At 38.1% G+C, this 22583-nt stretch overlaps 1 protein-coding gene across 1 annotated transcript in view; it reads left to right on the top strand.

The window, feature by feature from the left end:
- Positions 1-22583, top strand: part of edc3 (enhancer of mRNA decapping 3 homolog (S. cerevisiae)) — a 76379-nt gene that overhangs the window by 10120 nt on the left and 43676 nt on the right. The window lies entirely within an intron of this gene.

Genomic DNA, 22583 nt, shown 5'->3' with positions numbered 1-22583 from the left:
CAACCATCCATTATCCGCTACATCCTAACTACAGGGTCACGAGGGTCTGCTGGAGCCAGTCCCAGCCAACACAGGGCACAAGGCAGGAAACAAACCCCGGGCAGGGCACCAGCCCACCACAGGGTACACACACACCCACACACTAGGGACAATTTAGAATCACCAATGCACCTAACCTGCATGTCTTTGGACTGTGAGAGGAAACCGGAGTACCCGGAGAAAACCCACGCAGACACGGGGACAACATGCAAACTCCACGCAGGGAGGACCCGGGAAGCGAACCCGGGTCTCCTAACTGCGAGGCAGCAGCACTACCCACTCTTCCACCGTGCCGCCCATATCAAGGATTGTACTGCATAATATAAAACATATTTTTAAACCAGAATCAAGTATATTGGCTGATTATTGTCCTTTTTGTTTTTACAAATTATCTGCCTTGGTAAAGCAACATCGGCACACTCTTGTGTTTTGTTTTTTTTTTTTTTTTTTTTTTTTTTTTTATTTTAAGGCTCTGCCATACTTTTACCTTGGTATTTTGTTGGTGAGAAATGTTCACTAATAATTTTGCTGTACATAAAAACTACATTTACCATGAGGTATGCAAGCAGCACTGTGGCATAGTGATTACTTGTAGTAGTACTGCCTCGTGAATTCCACTTGCTTGGTTTGACTCCCATGTTTAGTCATTGTCTATGTGCAAATTGTGTGTTCTCCCTGTATCTTCCAGTTTTTTGTTTTATTTTTTCCCCTCTGGCTACCCCAGTTACCACCTTAAAGACATGTATGCTAAGTTGGTTAGTCATTCTAAAATTATGCCTTATGAGAATGTGTGCATTTATGGCCAATTGTGCTCTATGATGGTTTGGTCTTGTCCCCAGTTTTGCTATAATAAGCCTCAGCCCTTCATGATCCTGAACTGGTTTATGCAATTTGAGAATGCTATGTTATGGTTTTTGCACATTTTTTCATACTCTGTCATTTTCTTTTTAATCTGTGCTTTTAAGATATTCTGTTAATGATTCTGAAGTTCACTTTCATTGAGTACTCTCTGCTTCCAGCTAAATGCCGTCAAAGTTAATATCCAGTCATTTGTGAGTTTGCAGAGAATACAAATCGGTAATTTGCCAATCCTTGGAAATGCATCCATTGCTTGGCAACATTGATTTATTTGCATTTAATTTAGTTTATTAAACACGCTTTTAGAAATGTACATTTTTTTTTCACTGCTGATTCAACACATACTCGTCTTATTTTGGCTGCTCCCGTTAGGGTTCAACACAAAGGATCATCTGTTTCCATATTTTCCTGTACTCTGAGTCTTCCTCTGTCACACTCACCACCTGCATGTCCTCTTTCTCCACATCCATAAACCTCTTCTTAAGCCTTCCTCTTTTCATCTTGCCTGGCAGTTCCATTCCTAGCATCCTTCTTCCAATATACACAGCTTTTCTTCTCTCTGGCTTTGTCTCCAAACTGTCTAGCCTGAGCTGACCTTGTAATGTACTCATTCCTAATCCTTGGCACACCCAATGCAAATCATGCCATTTTTAACTCTGCCACCTTCAGCTCTGTCTCCTGTCTTTTTGTCAGTGCCACTGTCTCTAACCCATATAACATAGCTAGCCTCACTACTGTCTTGCAGACCTTCCCTTTCAGTCTTGCTGGTACCCGTCTGCCACAAATCACTCCTGACACTCTTCTTCACCCACCTGTTACTCTGTACTGTTGATTCCAAGTATTTACCGTATAGATTTGCGTATAAGTTGGGTCTTGAAACCCGAAAAAATCGATCATAAAATCAGACCCCGACTTATACGCCTGTTCAAAAAATATGACTTAAAAAAAAAAAATAATAAATTTTTAACATCTTCCTGCTTCCTTCAATCTCGCACCAGTTTCTCAGATACATCGAATTTTGTTGCAGCAGCACAGTTACCAATTTCTTTCACCACTTCAACGGCTTTTAATTTAAAACCAGCTTCATATTTTCTTCTGATTGAACGCTCCATCGTAGATAAAGGTTTACGAGGGTGTGAGATACACAAAACGGTGCAAACGTTGCTTCGGAGTAGTTCGGGTATTACCATGTGGTCACGTAGGCACAATACATTAAAAAAAAAAGCAGTGTGCTCCGTGGATACTCTCTCTCAGGTGGGCGTTAGCATATCATAATCTCTTAGACCAAAAGCGCATTCGACTTGTACGACAGACATTATAAAAATACTGGAAATTATATGGTAAAATCAAGCCCCAACATATCTGCAGGAGAACTTAAACGCGAGTATATACGGTAAACTCATCCACGTTCACCAACGCTACTCCATGCATTCTCACCATTCCTCTGACCTCCCTCTCATTCACACACATAAATTCTGTCTCAGTCCTACTGACCTTCATTCCTCTCCTCTCTAGAACATAACTCTACCTCTTTAGGGTCTTTGCAACCTACTCTCGTTACAGATCACATCATCTGCAACCTGTCCATCACCATTGCAAATAAGAAAAGGCTCAAAGCTGATCCCTGATGTAATCCTACCTCCACCTCTTATTGCAGACCTCACCACTGTCACACTTCTCGTACATGTCCTGTACCACTCTTGCATACTTCTTTGCCACTCCCCACTTCTTTGTACAATACAACAAATCCTCTCTAGACACCCTATCATATGCTTTCTCTAGATCCACAAAGACACATTGCAACTCCTTTTCCCCTTCTTCATACTTCTCCATCAACACTTTCAGAACAAACATCACATCTGTAGTGCTCTTTGCCAGTATGAAACTATTCTGCTGCTCACTAATGATCACCTCCCTTGTTATCTAAGCTTCTTGTACTCTTTCCCATAACTTCATGCTGTGGCTGATCAATTTTATCCTTCTGTAGTTACTACAATTCTGCTCATCACCCTTATTCTTAAAAATCGGTACCAGTACACTTCTTCTCTACTCCTCAGGCATCCTCTCACTTTCCAAGACTGAATTAAACAATCTGGTTTAAAAACTCCGTCTCCCTTAAACACTTCCATGCATCCACAGGTATGTTATCTGGACCAACAGCTTTCCCATTATTTATCCTCTTTATAGCCATCTTTACTTCTTCCTTGCTAGTTGGTTGCATTTCCTAGTTCAGTATATCCACATTATCCAACCTTCTCTCTCTCTCGCATTCTCTTCATTCATCATCCTCTCAATGTATTCTTTTCGTCTGCTCAACACACTCTCCTCACTTGTGAGTATATTTCTATCATTATCCTTTATCACCCTAACCCGCTGCACATCTCTCATCTTGGACCCTCTGTCTAACCCATTGATACAGGTCATTTTCTCCCTCCTTAGTCTCCATCCTCGCATACAACTCATCATATGCCTTCTCTTTCCTTCACCACCTTCCTCTTCACTTTGTCTTATCTCTTTGTACTTCTGTCTACTTTCTTCATCTCTTTGACTATCCCACTTCTTCTTCGACAGCCTCTTCCTTGTATACTGTCCTGTACTTAACCATTCCACCACCAGTTTTCTTTCTCCTCCTTCTCTCCAGATTTCACACCAAGCACCCTTCTAGCTATCTAGTGTATCACTTCTGCTGTAGTTGCCCAGCTATCTTCACTGCCAGTAAGTGCCTTTTTTGCCTCCTACCTGAACTCTGCCTTACAGTGTTCCTTTTGCAACTTTCTCTCTTTGATCCTCAGCTCTGCCCTTATTCTCTCCCTCTTCTTGATCTCTTTCTTATTTCTTTTTATATTTTTATTGATTGTAATTAGAAACAGATAACATTCCATACAGTCAAGTCAAATTTAACAAATCAACGTAAAATTCAACCATCATCCAAGAGAAAGAGAGAGGATCCAGCAACTGAAGCTGCACTATTAAAGGAGCAAGAAAAAAAAGGGTATTCTTTTCCCCAAAACGGAAGCTTATTCTAAAATATTATTGATTAGATCCTGCCACATTTCAAAAAAATTTTGAATAGATCATCTAAGTGAGAATTTAATTTTTTCCAATTTAAGGTAGTATAGAACATCTGTTACCCACAGACTTAGAGTTGTGGGGTGGGATTCTCCCAGTTGAGCAAGATAAGTCTACGTGCTAGTAATGTAGTAAAGGGAATTACAATTTATTTGTCTTTTCCACTTTAATTGTGACACAGAGGCTGTCTGATAGGCATGCTAAGATTTTTGTCCAAAATGTTATTAATTTGGTGCACGCCTAAAACATACGGCCCATGGAACCTGGAGCTTGATTGCAGTGTTCACAGGTTCAATCTTGCCCTGAAAACATTTTGGACAGTTTTAAACGTGATAAATGTGCTTGATAAAAGATTTTAAGTTGAATAGCTGAATGCTTTGGACATATGGAGCTCGAGTATATTCTGCGCATGGCTGCCTTCCACCCCTTTCCTGAAATATTAAGTGACAGATCCTTTCCCCAATGTACTCTGGGGTCTTTGAAAAGAAGAGACTTTATAAAAAGTTTTTTAAACTGTACAGATGCTGTCAGAGTCTTCAAGACTGATCAATAGTTATTCTGAAATAAAACTAGGTGGAATTTGAGGAAAATTGGGCAGGTTCTGTTTAGCAAAGTTTCTAGCTTGAAAGTAGTGAAGGAATTGTGTTGATGAGAAGGTGTATTTGAAGCAGAATTGTTTGTAGGATGCAAAGACATTATCTATGTACAAGTCTCTTAAGTGTTTTAATCTTGGACATCTTCCAGACATTGAATAGTGTATATGTTTGAGAGGGTGGTAAAAGGCGATTGTCATGTAGAAGTGCAACAGAGAAAAGCTTTTCTGTCTTAAAGTGCTTCCATCATTGGTTCCATATTCTGAGTTAATGAAGGGTAAGTGTATTTTAGTGTAATGATGGTAGTTTGTATTAACTGGGGCATAAAGCAGAGCATGTAAAGAAGCACTGCAAGATTTTATTTCTATTGCAGACCAGGCTTGTGTATATTCATCAACTGGTGTCATGTCTTTATAGCTTGTATATTTGCCCCCAAATAATATAAATGAAATATGGGCAGTGCCATGCCCCCTTCTGCTTTAGGTCGTTGTAGTGTCACCCTTTGGATGCATGGATGCTTAAACTTCTAAGTAAATTAAGTTATGATTGAGTCTAATTTCTTAAAAAAAAAAAAAAAAACGATTTGTTAATTTATATGGGGATGCTTTGAAATTGGAAGAGCAGCTTGGGAAGGATGGTCAACTTAATGTTGATTCTCCCTGATATTATGAGTTGGAGGGTAGATCATCTAGTCCCGTCGCGTTTAATTTTTTCCATGCAGATAGCAAAATTTTGTTGAAAAAGAACTTAATATTTACTTGTAATGTTTAGCCCTAGATACTTAAACTGATCTGCTAATGTTAATGGGAAGGTGTCCAGTCTAATATTATGTGCTAGAGAATTCACTGGAAAAAGCACACTTTTATTCAAATTGATTTTGAGTCAGGATATCTTTTGAAAATCTGCTAATGCTTTTAGGACTGCTGTCACTGCTGGCATCTCTAATGAATCAAGAAACGCATTAGATTGTGTCTTCTTTAAACCGAGTAGTAGTACGCTTTAAATGTGTAAGTTATATTTTTATGGTCAATAATTTTATCTCCGTGTTGTTAATTGCACTTATTGCATTACAGACTTCCTGCTTGTGGATTTATTGGGCTATGTACATTTTTTTGGCCTTTTCTCCGTGTCCACAATAATGATGTCACAATTTAAAGATAAGCTGTAAAAATAGGCTGTTTAAGGTCAACAGTAGTAGTGAGGCAGTATATACTGTATATGACCCTCAGGCAGTATAAGCAGGTTAGGAAATGGAGGGATGAATTCAGAAAATGGATGGATGTATTGATAAATATTTGTTATTGTACTTTCTTCTGATTAAATAAGTATATTTTTCTTTGATTGTGTCACTTAAATGTGTGGAGAATCAAGTGATTTACCTGTGTGATGGGGTGTGTTTTCAAGTGGTTCTTATCACAATCATCTGTAACCTGCTAATTTTAAAAAAAAAAATTTTTTAATAATAATAAGGAAAGGCACTTATTACAACTTTATGCAAAAAGGTTAATAATGTGTGATTATGTTTGTATAATATATGAATAAATATTAGGGTGGTCAAATTAGACAATGAAATTAGGCAATGATTTTCAAGATTGAAATTAAAAATATCAAGTTTAGGTTAAGAATTTTGGGTGTATGTTTGTACATACTTTTTTATACTTGAAAAATATTAATAACGTTTTCATGCAGTGTGTCTGCAAAGCATGAAGTGCTTATAACTCATGCTCTGTTGCGTAAATACTACAATCTTCAAACAAAGCCCATCACAAAAATTGGATTCCATAGGCATACTAAGAGATCAAAGAGAAAGCAGACACAGACACACTTAGCAGTGCCTGTATTCACCCCATTGGGAGATATTTCAATTTATTGTTTTACTGCACTGAATCAGTGTAAATTTAATTTGGCTTTTTTGACATTGATCAAAGGAAAAAGACAGGTTTTCTCCTTGACATTAAACAATCTCTTCCAAGTGGTTGGAATTAATTACCGGTATAAAGCACAAAATAATCTATTGACCCATAAACCCTCCCATTTACAGATGCAGCAAAAATGTATGTAATGTAACACACAGAGTGTCTGCTGAGAAAGTTAAACAAGCACTGCTGTCACTGAAAATGTTCTTTAAAATTATGATTTGTAAGGCTTTATAAATGGAAAATCAGAAATACAGCAGTTTTCATTAATGAGAACATTTTAGCATAAAACAACAGGGATGTCAGGTTTAAGAGTGAATAATAACAGAAGCAAAACAATACTTTAAGGCTGCTGGATAGAGAGAGAGGGAGAGATTAGGAGCAGGCGCTGATACAGCGCATTGCTGCACCCACCACATGACAAACTAACTCAGGATCCCAGATTAGGACCCGAGTGCAGCCATGTAATGGGAGACACCTCGGCACCACACTAGTTCAGATGGAATGGAACCAGTGTGAGGTTTTTTTATGTTAGCTGGATTGCCAACCCCCAGGTGTCCCCTCCAGGTTAGAGGGCCTACATGCAGGGCTGGAGAATTGTTTAAAAATCTACTCCTAATTACACCTACTGTATTAATCAAAAAAACAGCACTGTGGGTTACGGACAAAATTGTCCCAGACTGCATTTTGAAGCGGTGTAATGACGATAACAAGGCAACCATTCAAAATTGCAAAATGGGCGAGTGTGGAAGTGCTTTGCAAAAACAGTTCTGCAAAATGTGTAACACTGCTTAAAGTATATGGAATAATAATACAATGCTAAATAGTGCAAAGTAAAACCAACAATCATTACTTTACAATTGAATGTCAACTTTTACCATCAAAAAAGACTTTTTTTTTTTTTTTTTAATATATCCATCCATCCATTATCGAACCCGCTATATCCTAACACAGGGTCACAGGGGTCTGCTGGAGCCAATTCCAGACAGCACAGGGCGCAAGGCAGGAACAAATCCCGGGCAGGGCACCAGCCCTCTGCAGTTTTTAAAATATATTTGAATAGTGGTATTCACATGAACAGTCCTGAATAAAAAAAATCAACTATTGCAAATCACCATAACCAAATTGTCTGAGTTAGGATTTTGGTTATCTGTCAGTCCTAAATGTTGGGAATCGTACAGAGTTCTGCCTTACTTAAACATATGCAAATTATATGTATATGTATGTATATGTGTATATGTATGTGTGTGTGTGTGTGTGTATGCTTACCATAGTTCACTACAGTAAACATTCTTCTATATATCCTTTGATTGTTTAACAAAAGAATATATTTAATAAGCTTACTCTACTCAACATTTAACACAGATACCTATTCAGTATCAAAGCATTTATGAGATCACACTAATTCCTTTGGCTGCTATAGTCCTTCCGAATATAATGGTGGCCCAAGTTGTGTCATAAACAAATTTAGTTTTTCCCCAAGTGATACATCAGTGTGTGGTTAATAGTCTGAAAATGCTGAACCAATCAAGTTGTACACTAAATTATCTGTTACTTGATACAGGACAGATGCTGTCCTCTAGTTTTTTTTGACACCTAAAAATGTAAAGCTGACTTGCAAAGCACTAATAATAAAACATAAAGCAGTGTGTGTTTTTTGTTTTTTTTTTTTGTTGTTTTTTTTTGAAAATATTAAAAATGAAAGCAGTACATTTTCAAAACTCTGAGTAAATATGAAAATGGTACATTTTCTAAAGCAGTGATTGTTACTTTTAAGTCATTCTGCAATTTTGAAAACACTTTACAAGAGTAATTGAGATCTTAAGCTATTTTTGACAGTATTAAGTCTTAAATAACTAGAAATATGCAGAGGTCAAAGTTACATGCTACATGTAAAAGTAATGTATATACAACAAGTGCAATCTACTTATGTGCATCTGTTTGCTGATCAGAGTATACATCTGTAGTTCATTCATTGATACATTTAATCATTCAGTCTCTGAAAATGCTTTTTCATTTACAATGGCCTGCAAAACTATTTAGTCCCCTTACAAATTGCCATAATTTTCTGCATGACAGAAGATTTGTACACATATTTATCCATCTAATACTTGGCTAGTTTACCTGACATTCCTTTAAAGGTATTTAATGTTATGTTATTTGGTTATTGCTAAATAAATATTTGAGGAAAAAACCCATAATTGCATTCACTTAAAACTAAAGTCTATACATCTAAATAACTAATGGCGAAAACCAAGTCACCTGTTGAATTTTTCGATAAATTTCAGTTTCAACAAAAAAAGTACATCTGTGTTAACCCATACTTTTCAAAATATCAGAGTCTTTGTTCTAAATAATGTGGCCAATTAGGGAATGTGTTAATTTGTATATTTATATGCTGTTTTTTTAGTGTAGATCATATTATATTCTAATTGTGTGACTTTTTATAATAACTCTTCATTTTTTACATATCTGTTCTCTGAACTGCTACTGTATGTTAAAGCTAACAGCTTACATATGATTACAAGTATATTTTAATGTGGCTTGCCTTTTAAAGTTACTTTGTTCATGCTGTTCATCTGGAGATGAGAGAAAGTATTGTACTTCTGTGTTTGAGTTAGAAGAATTTTTTAAGACAGGATCATTAACTTTCCTAGATTAGGAAAATTGGTGGTTTTGGCTCCAGCTCCTTTCAGTTACATTAGCGTGATAATGCCTGGGCCAAAGTTCTAGTGTACAATACTTGTGTGACAAAATTCAATAAACCTTGTAGTAGAGGTTATGTAAGCATGCTTTAAATGCCACACCTCCATGCGTTCACGCACGCTATGAAGAAACAGCCAAGTTGTCTGTAGCAAAGGAAACTGACCTTGCCTCATAGGAAGTTGGGAAAAACTAACATTATAATTAGAAGCAACTCCTGGAACAACAGTTTACTTCTTTTGGGCCACATGCCAGTTTGGAAAGGAACTCTAAATTACATTCCATTTAACAGATTGATGACACAGGAATGCTGCATATTGTACATGCAATTTGATAAACTTTCATAGCTGAGGAGTGTTTTCTCAGTTGAGAGTAAGGCCTATATGCAAAATGTTATCTGTATATTAAATGGTTTGACAGAAAAAAACACTCTGTTGCTCACTTTTCATCATATTCTCACATGTCAGTTTTGCTTTACCAACCACCAAACAGTCATTTCTCTGTGCGTGCTTTTTCTTGTCTTGGACGAAGGAACTCAGTCCAATGGCACTGACAACCATCACAAACAGTCTGTGAAAGGGGCAGGACAGTAATGTACCAAATAAATGTAGTGGTTGAACTGAAATGATTAAATGTGACCTTTTATTACATGTTCTAGTATACAGTAACTTGCAAAAGTATTCAGTCACTTAACAAATTCTATAACTTTCTGAATAACGAATCCCACACTGCAGTGTTATTCTTGGGATATTTTTTGAGTTTTGGTGTTCTGACATTAAAATGAGCTTTTTAATGTAATAATATTGCTTTGTAAAAAATATTCTGTTTGCATAAGTGTTATTTAATAGAGACACCTTTTTGTAGCATTAAAATCTTTCATTTATCGGGTTAGATATGTTCTTGCTTTGCACACTGTTCAGGAGTGATTTTAGTCCCTTCTTTAGGCATCACCAACATGTATATGGATAGACCAAACTTCAGAAAATTAATTTCATTGGGTAGTGTTCTTATTGACTGGGCAGTTTCTGTCCTTTAGCAGTTGTTTCATTGCTTTGGAGAAAAATATACTGTCCCATTTGTGATCTTAATAATAAAAAGGAGTGCAAATGAAGATAGATATTATTTGGAAAGCACATTACTTGTACAATTTGGATTTATTTTTGGTAAGATAGAATTTCTGTAGTTATTTTTACTTCTGGGTCACTTTTATGCTCTGTTGTTCATTTAGAGGCAGCACTCTTTTAGCACTAGCACTCTGTCACTCCCTTGATTTACAAACCCTTTTTAGTCTAGCAGGGCTCATTTGCAGCCCAGCAAAAACACACATCACATTTTTAATTCTCTCCTTTGCTACTACATGCAGGGGGTCCAGAGTTTTTCCTGTAACTGAGCCTGCCCTTTTAATTAGCTTGTTGATGTTACCAACACACTACAGAGTTGTAGACGAAGTGAAGGATGTCTTTTCCCACTTTAAAGGAACACAGTCTTAAAGAAATAGAGCCTGCACTGCCCTTTCTTTTATTGTTCCCCTTTGTTATGAGACCAATCCAACCTGTCATTGATGTGGACCACCCAGTGCTTATAGTACTGTACAACCTCTGAACTAAAATTGAGTGCTATTATGAACCATGCTGCACATCATCTTTCTGACACACACATCCACTCCTCTAGTAGTAACTGGATATAGATGCTCTTTGGTATTTCAAAAGTTAATAACCATTTCCTTGGTTTTCCTCATGTTAAGTTGCAGACAATTCTTTCCACACCAAGAAACAAAGTTCTCGACTTGACTCCTATACTCTTGTCTCATCTCCCTTATCAGTGCACCCCATAAGTGCAGAGCCATCTGAGAATGTGTGCAAGTGACATGACCTGGAGTTATATTTATAGTCTGAGGTGGACAGAGTGAAGAGAAAATGAGACAGGACTGTTCCTTGTGGTGCTGTAGTGTTGCTCACATCTGTATCAGAAACACAGTGCTTGAATCTCTCAAACTGCTGTGTGCCTAACAGGTAGTCCACTATCCAGGACACCATAGGCTCATGCACCTGCATATCTTTCAGTCTTTGTCCAATAGGCACAGTGAAGTGGGTTCAGGTGGCCTACCAAAAGAGGACTCATAGTTCAGGCTCAGCCTTTCAAATGTCTCCTTGATGTGAGACATAAGTGCCACTGGTCTGTAGTCATTAGGTGAAAAGCCATCTGCCTTCTTTGGAACAGGAACAATGCAGGATGATTTCAACAGCCGTGGCACTTTCTGTAGCCTTAGGGGCAGACTAAACAGGTGACCAAGGATGCCACAGAGTTGGTCAGCACAGGTCTTAAGTACTCAAAGTCTAACTCCATTTGGTCCTGCAGCTTTTCCTTTGTGTAGCTTAATTATTATCTTCTTCTTCTTTCGGCTGCTCCCGTTAGGGGTTTACACAGCGGATCATCATCTTCCATATCTTTCTGTCCTCTGCATCTTGTTCTGTTACACGCATCACCTGCACGTCCTCTCTCACCACATCCATAAACCTTCTCTTAGGCCTTCCTCTTTTCTTCTTCCCGGGCAGCTCTATTATACAGTAAATTAACTAATTGGTTGAATCTGAGAGCAAAATTTGAGAATGCAGCATTAAGTTTTTAATAAAATATTTCTGTGTACATTGGAAAAAGACAATGTACCAACATGACCTAATCCTTTAAAAACATTTATTTACTGAAATACTCTCTTCTAAGCTGCTGATTGTGTCTGTATTGAGGTAGAAGATGGAGTGCCATGCATTTGTGTATAACAAAACTTTACAAATAAACATTGCTGTAAAACATTGCAGGTAACCCCCACCCCATATATAAAGCTGACTATACAAAGCTTACCTGGACTACCAGGTTTGCAAAGCTGGTAGCCCAGCAGACTATCATAAGCATTTAAAATTTGTCCACCTCTGTACATCCATTGTTGATAGGTGCATTTAAATCAAGCACATAGCCAATCAGTCTCCATTAACAAACTTTGCCAGTATAATGAATGATACTGAAGAGCTCAATGACTTTAAACATGGCACTGTCAGTACATGAAATTTCAGCTCTGCTAGGTCTGCTCCAGTCAGCTATTACCACCAAGTAATGTAGAGGCACTGTCTACAAATTGCCCATCCTCTGTATGATTCACAACAAAATTTCAAACTGCCTTGTGAAGCAACATCAGCAGAAAATGTGGGTGTCGGAAGCTTGATGAAATGGGCTTCCATGGCTGAGCAGCTGCATGCAAGCCTAAGATCACTGTGCAAAATGCCAAGTGTTGTGTTGGCTGAAGTGGTGTAAAGCATGCTGTACTCTGGAGCAGTGGGGACCTGTTTTCTGGAGTGATGAGTCATGCTTCATTATCTGGCTGTCTGATGGAAGAATCTGAGTTTGGAGAATACCAAGAGAACGCTGCTTTCTGGACAACATATTGCGTACTGTAAAGTTTGGTATAGAAGGGATAATGGTTTCAGGCTGGTTTTCAGAGTTTGGGCCAGTCCCGTTGGTTCTGATTTAGGGTACTGTTAATCTACCACATGCAAAGACATTCAATTGTGCACATCCAACTTTTTGGTAACAGTTTAAGGAACACCCTTTTTCTGTTCCAGCATGACTGTACCCCAGTGCATAAAGCCTTGTCCATGAAGACCTGGTTTGATGAGTTTAGTGTGGAGGAACTCAAGTTGCCTACACAGAGCCGTGACCTCAGCCTTTTTGAGCATATTTGGAATGAATTGGAATGCCAAATGCGAGCCAAGAATTGTTGTCCTGTATCAGTACCTGACCTCACAAATGTTAATTTGGTGGAATGGGCACAAATTACCACAGACACGTACCAAACTCTTGTGCAAAGGCTTCACAGTAGGGTGAAATTTAAGAGTACATGTGGATCCACATTAATGACGGTTTGAACTGATCTCTGAAAACAGATGAACTGTATAAGAAAGGGCAGCGTAGGTTCTTTTTCCTTAGGAGACTCTGTTCTTTTAATGTGGAAAGTGACATCAACCATATCTTCTACAACTCTGTGATGGCCAATATGATTTTCTATGCTGTGGCAAGCTGGGCTGGTAACATCACTTCAAGAGAGGCCCACCAAATCAACAAGCTAATTAAAAGAGCATGCTCTGTATTTATTTATTTATTTAAACAGCTTCTGTAAAAAGCCACATTTTCCCATGGGAACAAATAAAGTTCTATGTGTCGCCTGATCGGTGCCAAAAGGGTTCTCTATATTAGAACAATCTAGATGAGAACAGGCCATTCAGCCCAACAAAGCTTGCCAGTCCTGTCCACTTAATTCTTCTAAAATAACATCAAGTCTAGTTTTAAAAAGTCCTATTGTCGTCTTATTTACCGTGCTTATTCCAGGTGTCTATGGTTCCCTGTGTAAAGAAAAACTAACTAATGTCTGTGTGAAATTTACCCATAACAAGTTTCCCACTGTCCCCCTGTGCTCTTGATGAACTCATTTTATAATAATTTTAAACACTTCAATTATGTCACCCTTAAAGGCTCAGCTTTTTTAACTTTTGTTATAATTCATCCACTGTAGCCCTGAAATCAGCCTAATAATAATACATTTTATTTATATAGCGCCTTTCCTATGCTCAAGGCACTTACAGAATATAAGAAAGAACGGCAGGGTATACAGTATATAGCATTGTACACACCAGATAAATAAATAAAGAAGATTACGACAGTGAATTCAGAGGAAAAAAAAACAGACAACATAATTGATGGTCTCGTACACACACATACAGGTTACATGAGCATCTTGACAGAGAAGTAAACTGAGAGAAGGGTAATAAAGTCAAGTAGAGCTAAAAGCCTTCCTGAACAGATGAGGTTTGAGTTGTTTTTTTAAAAGAATTCATGGTGTCAGCTGATCTGATTAATTTCGGTAGGTCATTCCAGAGTCTGGGTGCTATACAGCTGAACGCCGTGTCACCCATGGAGTGTAGATTAGTGTGGGGTACAAGATTGCCAGAATCAGAGGACCTTAGTGGGCAGGCGGGCGGGCAGGCAGGCACATAGTGATGGAAAAGGTCACTGATGTAGTTTGGCGCGAGGTTATTTAAGGCTTTGTAGGTTATTAGTAGGATTTTATATTCGATTCTGTAAGACACAGGGAGCCAGTGAAGACGGAGCAGGATGGGTGTGATGTGCTTGCTTCTGCTGGTTCGCGTAAGGACTCTTGCAGCAGAGTTTTGAATAAGCTGGAGCTGTGATAGAAGATTAGAAGGGGCACCTGCCAGTAGGGAGGCCTAGTCTCTCTTCTCTGTACCTTTTCTAGCGCTGCTATGTTCTTTTTGTATCCTGGAGACCAAAACTGCACACAGGACTTCAGATGAAGCCTCACTAGTGCGTTATAAAATTTGAGCATAACCTGGTTGGACTTGTACTCCACACAATCGGCTATATAACCTAACATTGTATTTGCCTTCTTAATGGCTTCTGAACACTATCAGGTAGTTGATAGTGTCGAGTCGTGTATGACTCCTAAATCCTTCTCATAAGGTGTACTCTTCGATTTTTCGGACCTCCCATTGTGTATTCAAACCTTACATTTTTACTTCCTATATTTAGTACTTTATATTTTAATGACATTAAATTTCATCTGCCACAAAATTGCCCAAGCCTGTATGCTATCCAAGTCCTTCTGTGATGATTTCGCAGATTCCAAATTATCTGCTAATCCACCTGTCTTGGTATCATTTGCATACTTAACCAGCTTGTTACTTATATTCCAAAGTCATTTATATATACTGTTTTGAAAATAGGAGGGGCCCTAGCACTGACCCCTGTGGAACACCACTCTTAACATCAGCCAGTTCTGATGAGGTTCCTCGCACCATCACCCTCTGCTTTCTGTGTCTGATCCAATTCTGCATCCATCTAAGGGTGTACTCACATTGGCAATTTGTTCCGTGCCTGAGCACATTTGTCCGCATGTAGCCCTGCAAAGTCTAATTTTGTTTGACTAGTGTGATCACCAACTGTACCATGCCCTGGCCTGCTTGGAAGAGGTCGACCAGAGCATGGTTCAGTAGCATTTTGGAACAGTGTGATTGCTAAATGTGCAAGAGCATAGAAAACAGACCTGATGTCAATGATGTGACAAGCAGTTCCCATTTCATTCAAAACCTTTTGAGTTAAGAACAGGTTTTTATTCTCACCTTACACCTGAACGTGACAAGTAGATTTCAAGAAAAGCTTCAGATTCCTACCTTAACATCATTTGTCTCCATAAAAATCTTCTCATACATGCAGCACAATTAACAGCAAACCTCTGCGCTGCACACTCAATAAATCTGTAAGAGGGTAGAGCATTATCCTCTACATGACTCCAAACAACCACAAAAAAAATAAAAATAGTGTACCTGGGTGCAGAACATTAAAGTGCGGTGTGAGTGCAGGTCATTGGGGGAATAGGGAGTGGGGACAATTGCGCTTGGGCATGGTACAGAGCAAACATACCTAGTGTGACTATACCCTAAAAACATCACCCTGAACACCCACTTATTTTAGTTTGATGCCCAACCTCTCATGTGGCACCTTATCATATGTTTTCTGAAAGTCAAGATAATATCATATGCTCCACTTTGACCATATCTTTTTTTTTTTTTTGCTTATTCAGAGAATTCCAGCATGTTAGTAAAATTCCATGCTGACTGTTCAGAAAAACTCCTGTACTTGCCATGTGCTGCTCAATTTTATCCTTAATCATTCCTTCCATTAATTTTCCTGTGATGCATGTTAAGCTTACTGTCCATTAGTTGCTTGGATCTGCCTGTCACCCTTTCTATATAATGGCAGAATGTTTGCCATTTTCCAGTCGTTCTGAATCTCCCCAGTGCATAGGTACTTCCTGAAAATGTGTCAAGGGTTTATATATGTACTTGCTAGCCTCCTTAAGAACTCGAGGGTAAATATTATTTGGTCCTGATGATTTTTTTGATTTCAGGCTATTTAATCTGAGCAGTACTTCTCCCTCTACAATTTCCAAATCCTTCAGTACCTCCTTAGTAGTCCTGTTTACCGCTGGGAAGTTATCCACTTCCTCACTTGTGAAGACCTCAGAAAAATGCATGTTTACAGCATCCGCTATTTCATTGTATGCATCTTTTAATTCCCCTTTACTATTCCAGATTCACTTCACTTCCTCCTTTACTGTTCTTTTACTAAAAAAAATACTGAAAGAATCTCTTAGGCTCGTCTTTTCACCTTATCTGCTATATACCTCTCCAACTGTTGTTTAGCCTCTCTAATATCCGTCTTAATGGTTGCCCTCATATTCTCATACGCCATACAATTCACTTAGGAGTTCTTAGTCTTGTATGCCCTATACAGCTGTTTTTTTTCCTTTGTAGCTTCTTTTTTTTAACTCTTTATGAACCTACTGAGGAATTTTTAAATTTTCTATTAATTCCAAATTTAAGTATGTACCTGTCCTGCATTACATGTAAAACATTTTTAAACCTGTTCGACTGCTCCTCAACTGTCTCCACACTTAAAAGCTTATCCCAGTCTATCCTTCTTAGACTTTGCCGCATCTGCTCCAAATTTGCCCTACTAAAGTTAAACTTAACAATTTTAGTCTTTGCACCTGCTCTCTTGCAAAACACTAAGAACTGTATTATATTATGGTCACTTGTCCCTAGTGGTTCAATTACCTCTATACACTCAGTTCTATCGTGATTATTACAAAATACTAAATCCAGGTAAGCTTCACTCCATGTTGGTGTTTTAACATACTACTAGCCAACCCGCGGCGTAGAATACGTCGCATAATAATTTATTGATGGGTGAACACTTCCTGAATGACACAGTTGTCCAAATGGGGTGGGTTTGAGGATACGACTGTGAGTGAATGAAAAGATGGAACTCTGGAGAGAGCAACATACAATTGTCCGTGACTGAAAACTGGTTTTGGCAGATACAGGCATATCGTTTTGAAAGTTTGGCCCAGTGCCTTATTAATTGTCATTGCAAAGGCCAATCTAACAGGAAATTGTCTGTGTGTAAAAGGCAAATTTGAAGCTGATGGGGTCAGGGATATCCGGGAAATAAGGACAGTTTGTGAGGTAGGAACTGCGATAGTTTTACACTCCAGTACATTGCGGTGAATGCTGGTAACAGTCAGTCTAGTGCCATCAGAGACTTCTTGCTGGCATGAGGTTTCTGAGAAGCATGACGACTGAACCTATTTTAATTTTGAGTTTATGTGGAGGCATGTCAGTGGGAGTAAAACTGTTAAGAAATTCTTCGGGAAATGAAAGTTGATCTGCGGGATCGTCTGTGACGATGGAGGCAATGCTGGTGAAAGTTACTTCGTCGGTAGGGATAAGTTTCAGTACTTGTTCATTAAGGTGTAGCGAGTCTTCGTTGCTGACGCTTAATATAGCTCGCGTACTGAGTTGTTCTGGAGTCACAGTTGAGAAGTCGATGTCGCCATATAGTTGTTGAACGGGATCAGAAATAAAAGGAAAACAATGTGAAGGTAATGGATGTGGGAGGAGTGTTAGAGTTGGCGGGTGGGGCCCTGTCATGCGTGCCATGGTCGGCTGCTTAGTGAATTGTTGGTGAGCGGGGCTCTGTCTTGCATGCGTCTTGCTTCCATGGACTTAGTGAATTATATATATAGCTGTTAAGAAAAATAGTCACTTACTACTTCTAAAAGCTCCTGCTCTCGTACTCTGTCATTTGCAATGTCATCCCAGTTAATATTCAGATAAAGTCCCCCATGATTATAATATCCCCTTGTAAACTTGCCTTTTTAATATTACTAAAAAGATGTGCGTGAAATTACCGTCTGCATTGGGTGGTCTATAGCACATTCCTAAAATAAGCCCTGTCTTTCCCTAATGCTTCCCAGGCGAAGCCACATGTCCTCACTAAGATGGGCTCATTCTCCAGCTGAAGAGGATTTGCATTTAAATTCTGTTTGACATGAACCGCATCCCCACCTCTTTCTCTGTTCTGTCTATCCTTCCTAAAAATGTGTATCCTTCTATGTTATATTCATCCCCATCTTTGTTATTTAGCCAGGTTTCTGTTACTGCTATAATATCATAATTATGCTCTGCTACATACAGCTCCAACTCACTTGCCTTATTTTTGATACTTCTAGCATTAAGGCAAGATATTTTTAGTGTGTTGTTCCTTCTACATTTAAATGTTGGGTTGATGTATGTTAATGCTTATAGTTTTGGAAAGTGATATTTATCAAGCTCAGATAGGTGTGATGGTCAGATGTCCATTAACTTTGGCCATGTAGTATATATTTCATTCGAGTCTTTAATGTAGTATGAGATAACTTGCATTTACATACCTTATTTGGGATTACCCAACAGTATAATGTTTTTACATGGTTAAACTGGCTTGACTTTTTTTTTCTCCATATTCAATGTTGTATATTGTATAAACTATAGGCCTGTAACAGGGAATAGCAATATTCATATTTACCATCTCTTGTGTGTTTTTGTTCTGCATTTTGTTTAAATGCTAACTCGAAGTTTCTATATTTGCTTATGGCTTGGACAAAGTATAAAAATAGTATAACAACTTTAACAAATGTAAACTCCAATGGCCTTTTAAATTATTCCTTAGTTGGTTCAAATGAAACGTTGATGCACACAAGCAGCAAACATATAGATGTATAATTACGGGATTCTTAAGGCAATGAAGTAACTTTGTTAATGCATTCATGAGCCATTATTGCCTGCAAAGTGTTTTGTATGTTGCGTATCATTTTTCTACTAGTTCCTTTTAATGAGGGACTGTACATGTTTTAAACATTTTATCAAACACCAGGAAGACAGTAACAGCTTGTGTATATGAAATGCAGTCTCCATGTATGGGTCAAAATCTTTGTTACAGCTAAATGGTCCAACATCAGAGTTCTGATTAAATAGTAAATCTCATTGACATAAGGTTTGCTGGAGTAATTTCACTGAAACTCCATTATACAGAGATGACAAAGCTAACTAAGAACATAGTGGTACATGAGCAAAACATTGTGCTCCTAGGTGATTTCCACAAATTTGTAATATCTGTTCTACTACTAAAACAAGTGAATCATCAAGTTTAAAAAATAAATAAATAAATTTAAAAAAATTCAAACCTACCTTTTTGTCTAGTTTCCTGCAAATTACTACTCAGCTGATAAACAAACATTAAGATTTGCTGTAACAGGGGTCTTTCATCTTTGGTTTTGAGATTAATTCAATTTTTTCACGTTGCTCCCTCCACACAAGAAACAAGTAGAACGTTTTGTATTTTTATTTCATTTACAGTAAAAAAACAGGAACAGTCAGCTTTACAACAGTAGATTTTAAGTGTACAGTAGCACACAACTTGCTTTTTTAGGAGATGACTAATATATCAAATAATGTTACTATCAGTCACATATTGATAAGATAATCATAAGCCATTGTCAGTTGATATACAATGACTGTCAATATGTTGTGCTTCCCTAAAGTTGGTATTTTTCACTGCTTTAAGAACAAGAAGCAATTTATTTTATATTTATAGTAATTTGTTTTGTATGCAAATGCTTAATTTATTTTCTAACTATCAACCAGTTAACAGTGTGGTGAAAATTACAATGTGGCCAACAGCTATAGTAGCAAGGTCCTGTTTGCATCAATGTGCATTATATTTTGTTTTAATAGAAATATTTAAAAGGCAGAAAGAGTTAATGGTTGCTTTGTTGGCCCATATTGATATAGTGATAGTAGTTTTTTGCCCAATAAAATGACATTCCTTACATTTTGAAGATTTGCATGTAGAAATTATTTACACTAGAACATGGCAGCTCTTCAGGTTTACAGTTGCATACCCTGAACTTAATGCTTAAAGTTGCAATATGTTGCAGTGCTGCCCTCTAATGCCCCAAGCCGTTAGTACATCCATCCAACTAAAGATGCAGGAATCTCTGAATATTCTTTCCCCATGTAAGCCCAAAAGGGTTCCAGTATTTTTTCTTATGTCTCTGAAGTGGAATAAAGATCCCTGATATATTTATTGTTAGCCTACCTATCGTAAGAAATTTGTAGACACTTTTACTTCAATCTAAATTTGTCTTCAAAGCTAATAATAATAATAAATAATAATAATTTATTGTGCCTTTCCCATGCTCAAGGCACTTCACAGAGTTTAAGAAAGAACGGCAGGGTATTCAGTATATAGCATTGTACTAAACCAGATAAATAAATAAAGAAGAGTAAGATAGCAAATTCAGAGAAAAAAGCCTAACGGACAACATAATTGATGGTCTAGCACACGCATACAGGTTACATGAGCATCTTGACATAGAGGTAAACTGAAAGAAGGGTAATAGTCAGGTAGAGCTAAAAGATCTTCCTGAACAGATAGTTTTGAGTTGTTTTTAAAAGAATTCATGGAGTCCGATAATCTAATTAATTTCAGTAGGTCATTCCAGAGTCTGGGTGCTATACAGTTGAAGGCCCTGTCAACCATGGAATGTAGATTAGTGTGGGGCACAACAAGGCATCATAGGCACACAGTGTTGGAGAAGGTCACTTATGTAGTTTGGCGCAAGGTCGTTTAAGGCTTTGTAGATTATTAGTAGAATTTTATATTCAATTCTGTAAGACACAGGGAGCCAGCGAAGCAGGATGGGTGTGATGTGCTCGCTGCTGCTAGTCCGTGTAAGGACTCTTGCAGCAGAGTTTTGGATAAGCTGGAGCTGTGATATAAGATTAGAAGTGGCACCTGCCAGTAGGGAATTACAATAATTGATGTGGGATGTGATAAAAGCATGGACAAGTTTCTCAGTGTTAGAAAAGGAGAGGTAGGAGCAAACACGTGATATGTTACGGAGGTGAAAGTAAGAATGTTTCCTAATGTGATTTATGTGGGTGGAACAAGAAAGGGAGGAATCAAAAATGACAACAAGATTCTTCTCAGTAGAGGCAGGACAGATAAGATCACCGCTAAGATTGACTGGGAAGGAGCTCATTTTATTAAGTTGCACTTTAGTCCCAATTTGCAGGAGTTCAGTTTTGTTGCAATTTAAATTTAAAGAGTTCTGCTCCATCCAGGTTTTAATTTTACTGAGGCAAGTTGTGAGCTGAGAAAGTCCTGATGAAGTTCCACTTTTAACATTGAAATAGAGTTGAGTATCGTCTGCATAAAAATGATAACCCAGTCCATAGCTACAAATGATATGGCCAAGGGAAGCATATAAATACTGAAAAGCAGAGGACTGAGGACAGAGCCCTGTGCAACTCCTTGTATGACTGGCGCTGTGCTGGACCTGCTGTTGCCAAGACTAACAAACTCTTTCCTATCAGTCAGATAGGACTTGAACCACTGGAGGGCAGTGCCAGAGATACCCAGCATGTTCTCCATTTTGGACAGTAGAATGTCATGTCTGACAGTGTGAAATACTGCACTGAGGTCTAACAGAATTAATATTTTGGTTTGTCCAGAGTCTGCTGCCATAAGCAAATCATTGGTTACCCGTAGAAGAGCAGTTTCACAGCTGTGCTGTGCCCTGAAACCAGACTGAAAGGGTTCCATCAAATTATTAGAAGTTAAGTAGTTGGTGAGTTGGGAAGCTATAACACGCTCAAGAACTTTTGACAGAAAAGGTAAGTGAGAAATAACAATTTTCGGCCTAAGATTGTCGGCATCAAAACCAGACTTTTTTTTAACATTGGGGTTACAGAAGCGGTTTTAAAAGTGAGCGGCACAAAGCCAGTGTCAAGGGATGAGTTTGTTATTGTTGTAATAGTCGGGATTATGGCATAAAGGCAGGATTTAAATAGTGTGGTGGGGATGGGGTCCAGTACACAAGTAGTAATCTTACAAAGCAGGTCATTAACAAAAGCAGATGTGACTAGTGAGAACTTAGAAAAGGGGCTGGATGGAGTGGGAAAACAGGGAAAGATATAGACAGATGATGTGTTTATATTAGTTGAATTACTTAGATCTTTAATTTTGTTACGGAAAAAGTGGAGGAATTTCTCACAGACTTCAGTAGAAGAGGTAGTTGGGCCAGATAAGGGTTGGAGTAGTTTATTAACTACAGAGAACAAAACCCTTGGGTTATCGTGGCCACTTTCTATTATTATGCCATAATGTGTGTTCTTGGCAGCAGCTAGTGCTTCTCTGTAAGCTCTTTGGTGGTCAGAGAAAGCCTAGATGTGCATAGTGAGGCCAGACTTACGTGACATTCTCTCAAGGCGTCGGCCAGCTGCTTTCATAGATCGCAATTCTGAATTATACCAAGGAGCTGAACGCTTAAAGGAAACCTCCTTATGTTTTATAGGAGCTGTTTTATCTAATGCTGAATGAAGGGCTGTGTTATAGTGGTCAACAAGACTATCTAGTGTTGATGGAATAGGTGAAGACAGTAAAAAATAAGAAA

This window comes from Erpetoichthys calabaricus, chromosome 17 (assembly GCF_900747795.2).
Source record: "Erpetoichthys calabaricus chromosome 17, fErpCal1.3, whole genome shotgun sequence".
Lineage (NCBI taxonomy): Eukaryota > Metazoa > Chordata > Cladistia > Polypteriformes > Polypteridae > Erpetoichthys > Erpetoichthys calabaricus.
The sequence above is the reverse complement of the archived record's forward strand: the minus strand, read 5'-3'. Positions and strand labels throughout refer to the sequence as shown.